General features: G+C 40.4%; 1 protein-coding gene across 2 annotated transcripts in view; it reads right to left on the reverse strand.

Moving 5' to 3' along the window:
• The window catches only part of GREM2 (gremlin 2, DAN family BMP antagonist), a 163,709-nt gene extending 159,780 nt beyond the window's left edge, over positions 1 to 3,929 (reverse strand). The window contains exon 1 of one of the 2 annotated variants that reach the window (XM_033939981.1): positions 3,820 to 3,929. The gene's annotated coding sequence lies outside the window, so the exon portion shown is untranslated. Of the gene's footprint in view, positions 1 to 3,295; positions 3,612 to 3,819 lie in introns of those variants that run through there. The other variant, XM_033939980.1, reaches the window with a different exon arrangement.
• Between the last annotated feature and the right edge of the window lie 2,289 nt (positions 3,930 to 6,218).

The raw sequence follows: 6,218 nt of genomic DNA on the forward strand, positions 1-6,218 counted from the left end.
GAGTATTTTTTTCTGTGCCAATTTTTTTAGACGACAAGAGAGATGTCCTAATCAGCCAATATATTAGCTTTATTATAGAAATGTCTCAACAATCCAAGTTTCAGCATCAAACGATGCCTTCAGCAGGAGACACTAAAAACTTGCTTGGTAACTGAAAGGCTGATAGTGTAGCTGAAGAGGTCGGCGATTGTTCAAAGTGAAAGAAAAAAAAGCTAATACAATAAAACTTTGGATTGCAAGTAACTTGGTTTGCAAGTGTTTTGCAAGACAAGCAAAACATTTGATTAAATTTTAACTTAATATACAAGCAACGTCTTGCAATTCAAGTACATACAGTATACACACATCACAACTGAGCCAATGGTTCTTCTCTCCTTGACGCTGTGGGAGTGTAGAGACTGTTCTAAACAAGCAAAGTCTTGCAATACAAGTACGTATATATTTTGTATTAAAGTTTTGGAGTTGTGGAATGAATAGTCTGAGTTTCCATTATTTTCTATGGGAAAATTCGCTTTGATTGACGAGTGCTTTGGATTACAAGCATGCTTCTGGAACAAATTATGCTCGCAAACCAAGGTTTTACTGTATATTGGTTGATAGGACATCTCTCTCTTGCCTTCTGTTTTGTTTATTCTTCTCCTATAAGGCAAGCATTCTCTCTCTGTTTGGCCCATTTTTTAGACGCCATATATAGAATTTGGTTCTTGTTGTACAGTTTCCTTGTTGTGTAAATGCAGCTTGTGCTCACGCTTAGCCAATCTTGAAAACTAGGTCCATTTGGAAGTCTTGTGACTATGGGCTCCTTTTACTAAGCTGCGTTAGCGTTTTTAGCGCGTGCTAAACCCGCACTACATGGCTAGAACTATAGTGTAAAGCATGTTGAACATCAATATTTCACTTTTTTTAATTATTATTTTTAATTATGTTGGTACGCAAAGAAAATGAGCCTGTTAAGCTAGGAGCAAACGTGTTTAATAGGCAGATATGCACATTTCTATCCCTATTCATCTGTGGGGAAAACAGCTCTTTTCTTATTATAAATAATGCTTTAAAAAGGAGAAAAGTGAGTGGCAATTCTTAAAATAACAGCAGGAATAATGAGTCAAAGTTGCATGGGGGTGCTGAAAAGTTCTCAGCCCAAGCAAGAAGAGAATGACATGGTTTCAGTTGCAGTGGCAAAATAACCCTCAGAATTTAGGATGTTGATTGGTTGGGCTGAGAATTTTTCAGCACCCCCCTCATAAACTGGATATGCAATTTAAGTCAGATTTAACCAAGTTTCTTAGTTAACTGTATCTCTTCTCTACTTCTGTGAGAAATAAAGGCTCCCCTGATAATATGCACACCACTGTAATATACAGTACTGAAGATTATTTGTTCATTTGTTAACTCTGCCAAATGATCCTGAAATATCAAAGCAGTATTCAAAATAGAAGACATAATTAATGAAAAATAAAAACTCAACTAGGTAAAACAAACATTAACACTAACAGTACAGTGGGAGTGTGTGGCGCAGGGGTTAGAGCACCCTGAGGCTGTGGGCTCAAATCCCTCACTGTTCCTTGTGACCCTGGGCAAGTCACTTAATCCCCTCATTGCCCCAGATACACTAGATAGAGTTTGAGCCCACCGGGACAGACAGGGAAAAATGCTCGAGTACCTGAATAAACTCATGTAAACCTTGTTGAGCTCTCCTGGGAGAACGATATAGAAAATTGAAAAAAATAAAAAAAAGAAGGTAAGCAGAGCACACTAAAATTCAGACCAGTAACATAATTGTCAGCTGAGATGCAAATACAGATAAAAAAATGCAATAAATTAAAACCAGTAAAAGAACAATAAAATTTAGCTTCAAATTATTGGTTTTGATGTTATTTAGACTTTTGAGCCGAAATGTTTTCATCTTCTCACCTGTTTATGCCCTTCTCTGATTAAGGCTCCTAAACTGTTTAAATGACCTCTTTCAACAGCTTTATTCTCACAAGCCAGGATTTCTGATGAATCCTAATTTGGTCCCTTTGATACCAGCTTTTTCTTAAAAAAAAAAATTAAACATCTGATTTGTTCTGACCTGTCAAATTTCTCCTCTGAATCCTATAAGCCACAAAATGCTCATGAGAGTAAAATGTTGCCTTTGCTACACTGCTACAGTGAATCACCACCGCTACTCAGTGCGGGAGGCTAAAATCTTTTGGCAATGGCCATTGTGTCCTCATGGCCCCCAACGGGACAGGGCGGTAGGGCATTAACATGTTCTCATTCTTGGTCAAACGGCCACGGAGAGATTGTTCTTAGCATGTGGCTTTTTAGACCCTGTGCTTGGAGCCCGGCCAAGAGCAATATTCCAGTTTGTACACTGTGTAGAAAGAGCAGAGAGCAGGGGGTGAAGGCAGGAGAGATGCCCCCATTTGATCAAGCGTCTGTTTTTGCAAACCTTATCACCGTTTTGCAATGCACTTTCAGCTCCTGGCGACCGTACACGCTTGGAGTGGATCCTAATGGAGTTTCATAATCACAAACTATTATTGACCAAAGAAAAGGGACAAAAAAAAAGTGCAAAGGTATGTGAAAAAGTGCTTGAGGGTAATGATGGCAGTTTGTGAAGCAGCAAAATAATCCAAAAGGATGGACCCCCCCCCCCAACCCCCCGAACAAATTAGGTAAAGCATAAAATCATATCATATATGTCATATTATGCCTTATAAAAAGTCCAAGTCTTGTGAATTTGATGGTTTCACTTATATGGTATGATTTTATGCTATTTTTGCTTATACTAAAATTGTATCTGTTTGGGAAACAGACCAGAGGCACTGCACAAATAAAATTAATTAGCCCCTTGTCTCCACTTTCGTATTCGTTTTGGTGATGCGTTTGAACTATGAACGTATCACCTTGTCTGCTATATGGCTGCAATGAGCCCCAACACGTGCCAAGCTATGAAGCTTTTTTTTTTTTTTTTGTACGTTCACAAGCAGCTTTTGAAACTTTCATTTTACCAAAATCGTTTATAATGCATGCTACCAGAAAATAGATTTATTTTCAGTAATTAAGAACAGGTACAGTGCATCAGAACCTACATTTTCGTGTGACAGTGTAACTTATGAATGCGTGCTGAATTATTTCAGAAGATAACACATAAACAAGGGATGCTATTAATTAAAATGCTGCAGATGGACCAGATAAGAATGTGGTTTGCCTGCTTTTAACTCTGGAATAAACAGAACTAGCCCCAATATGGAGAACTAAGCAGCACTTAGATAATTTGCATGATTTGTCATAAATGGTATGATCTTACCTGAGGTAAGTGGCGTGTTCTCTTCAGTTCAGGTTTTGCTGCAGTGATATTTCTCAGCTGAGTTACATGTATCCCAATGCAGAGAACAGGATTGACCTCTGTGCTCTTTTGCTGCTAACCAAGCTGCTGCAGAAGCCCCATAAAGAGCTCAGTGGAGATGAGCTGTAGATGGCAAAAGCCTGTCCTACCCTGCGGGGTCCAAGCCTGTCCTTTGCTAAGAGATGTGAAAGGAACCGTGGAGGCTCAGCTCTGTCTCCTCTCGGTCACTATTATCACAGCCTTAGCTTTCTATTGGCTCTGATCACCAAACAAATCGCACGAGCTCTCTCTGCCCCCCACCCCTACTCCATCCCCCCTCCCTCTCATCTCACCACAAGCAGCCGCACACACTTCAGTCGCTTGCCACTGTTGCTCTCTGCCTTTCATTCTCTAGATTTACAACCCTGCGGTCAGCCCTAACAATTTTAGCAAACTTCCAAGCCCCCGCCCCCTTGTTTATGCAGAGAAATTCCCCATCTACCCACCGTACACAAAAGCCACTCGCCGTCTGGTGAGATCTTCCTTTTCTGCTGTGCTGATGGATTTGCAATGTTAAGAATTTCCAAGTTCTGCTGTGTGCAATGCGTTTCCTATTTCCCACACTAGATCATTGCGCCTGAAAGAATGCAGAGCTGAATAACACAAGACAGGCTTCCAAACCAGAACGTTTCAGTGCAATCAGAAATGGGTCCATTTGTTCTCCTCTCTGTGTGCTGTCATTTTAGGAGCATCCTTGCTATTTCCATTCATGAAGTATTTCATACCAGATTAGCAGCTTGCACTGTAAGGTGTTTTAAAGCAAAAGCAAGTTAGTCCATGCCACTAGCAAAAGGTCTTTTAATATAGAGGAGGATTTCACAGAAAATAAAAGCATTACCCTAGAATTGCATTTCTTTACTCAGCATCTTAGCTCATTGAAAATATTCTATTTGAGCAGATGCACCCCTGAGGAAGTTCTACTATTCATGTGAAATGGTGGCCCCCATCAGATCGTGGCAGCTATTCATGGCATGACTCAAATTTGAACACGATTTCTGCAAGCTATAATGCAATTTTTACAAAAGAAGTAATGAAGAAAAATCAGAAAAAAAATTCAAAAAATTATCAAGCCACGTTAGGAAATTCCTATGAGCATCTGAGTTTTTACCGCAGCAGCCGGCGATAAAAACTCCTAAAGCGATTTGATAAAAGGGGGCCTAATTAATTATAAAAGGGAGAGGATTTTTTTTTTTTTTGTGAGGACTAATGAAAGATATTGACACCAAATTCACCAAGAATGTGAATTAGTTTGTGGCTGGCCACTGAGGTCTTTTTCTCTGTTTTGTTAGCATTTATGTTTGAAAATTTAACGCCCCCCCCCCCCTTTACTAAGCCATGATGGCGGTTATTAGCACAGGGAACCGTGCTGAATGCTCCGCGCTGCTCCCAATGCACACAGGAACTCTATGAGTGTTGGGAGCAATGCGGAGCATTCAGCGTGGCTCCCTGCGCCAATAACCGCTATTGTGGTTTAGTAAAAGGGAGGGGGGTAATTTTCTAGCTATCTTTGGGATCCTTTTAGAAAACCCCTCCTTTACTAATGCGTAGCGTGGGTTTTAGTGCCGGAAGCGGCGGTGACTGCTCTGATGCTTATCGGAATTCTATGAGCATCGGAGCAGTTACCGCTGCTGCTGGTGCTAAAACCCACGCTACGCATTAGTAAAGGAGGGGGTTAAGGCATGCTAACTGATTTAGCACATGCTAAAGATTAGCGCGCGCTAAAAGCTAACACACCCAGAGAATAAAGTAGTCCTTTTACTAAGGCGCACTACCCGATTTAGTGCGCGCTAAATGCTAAGGCGCTCATTATGTTCTAATCGGTTAGCATGTGCTAAATCGGTTAGTGCGCCTTCGTTAAAGGACCCCTTTAAGTCTGTCCCCATACACTTTATGACAAAGATCACCAACCATTTTTTTAGTTGTCCTCTGGAGTGACTCCATCCTGTTTATATCTTTTTGAAGGTGTAGTCTCCAGAATTGTACATAATATTCTAAATGAAATTTTATCAGAGTTTTATACAGGGGCATCATTATTTCCTTTTTTTTTTCACTGGGCTATGTACCCAAGCATCCTTCTAGCTTTCACCATCGCCTTTTCAACTTGTTTGGCCAACTTAAGATCATCACATAATATCACAATCAAGTCACACTCCTTTTTCATGCACAAAGGTTCTTCATCCCCTAAATAGTATTGTTCCCTCACTTTCTTTTTTGCAGCCCAAATGCATGACCTTGCATTTCTCAGCATTAAATCTTAGCTGCAAAATTATGGACCATTCTTCAAGCTTCACTAGGTCTTTCCTCATGTTATCCACACCATCAGGGGTGTCTACCCGATTGCAGATTTGGTATTGTCCACAAAGAGACAAATATTACCAGTAAGCCCTTCAGCAATATCACTTACAGAAATGTTAAGAACAGACCTAATAACCGAACCTTATGGCACACTACTGGTAACATCCCTTTTCTCAGAGTGATCCCCAAATATCACTACCCTCTGCCACCTTCCATTCAAACAATTCCCAGCCTGGTCCATCACTTTGGAATGCATAGTGAGGGCACTCAAATTTATTAGACGTCCACTAATTTATTAGTGTCAGTCTTTGCTAAAATTTAAATGCATCACATGTAGCACTCTCCCTCTATCCAATTCTCTGGTCATTCAGTCAAAGAAACTAATCAAGATTTATCTGGCAAGTCCTGCCTCATTGAATCCATGTTCCCTCAGGTCCTGCAATCCACTGGATTCCAGAAACTTCAGTGTTTCCATTAATTTACTTACCACAGAAGTTAGACTTATTGGCCCATATAGTTCCCTACCTCTTCCTTACTTCTATTTATGTGG

This window comes from Geotrypetes seraphini, chromosome 3 (genome assembly GCF_902459505.1).
Source record: "Geotrypetes seraphini chromosome 3, aGeoSer1.1, whole genome shotgun sequence".
Lineage (NCBI taxonomy): Eukaryota > Metazoa > Chordata > Amphibia > Gymnophiona > Dermophiidae > Geotrypetes > Geotrypetes seraphini.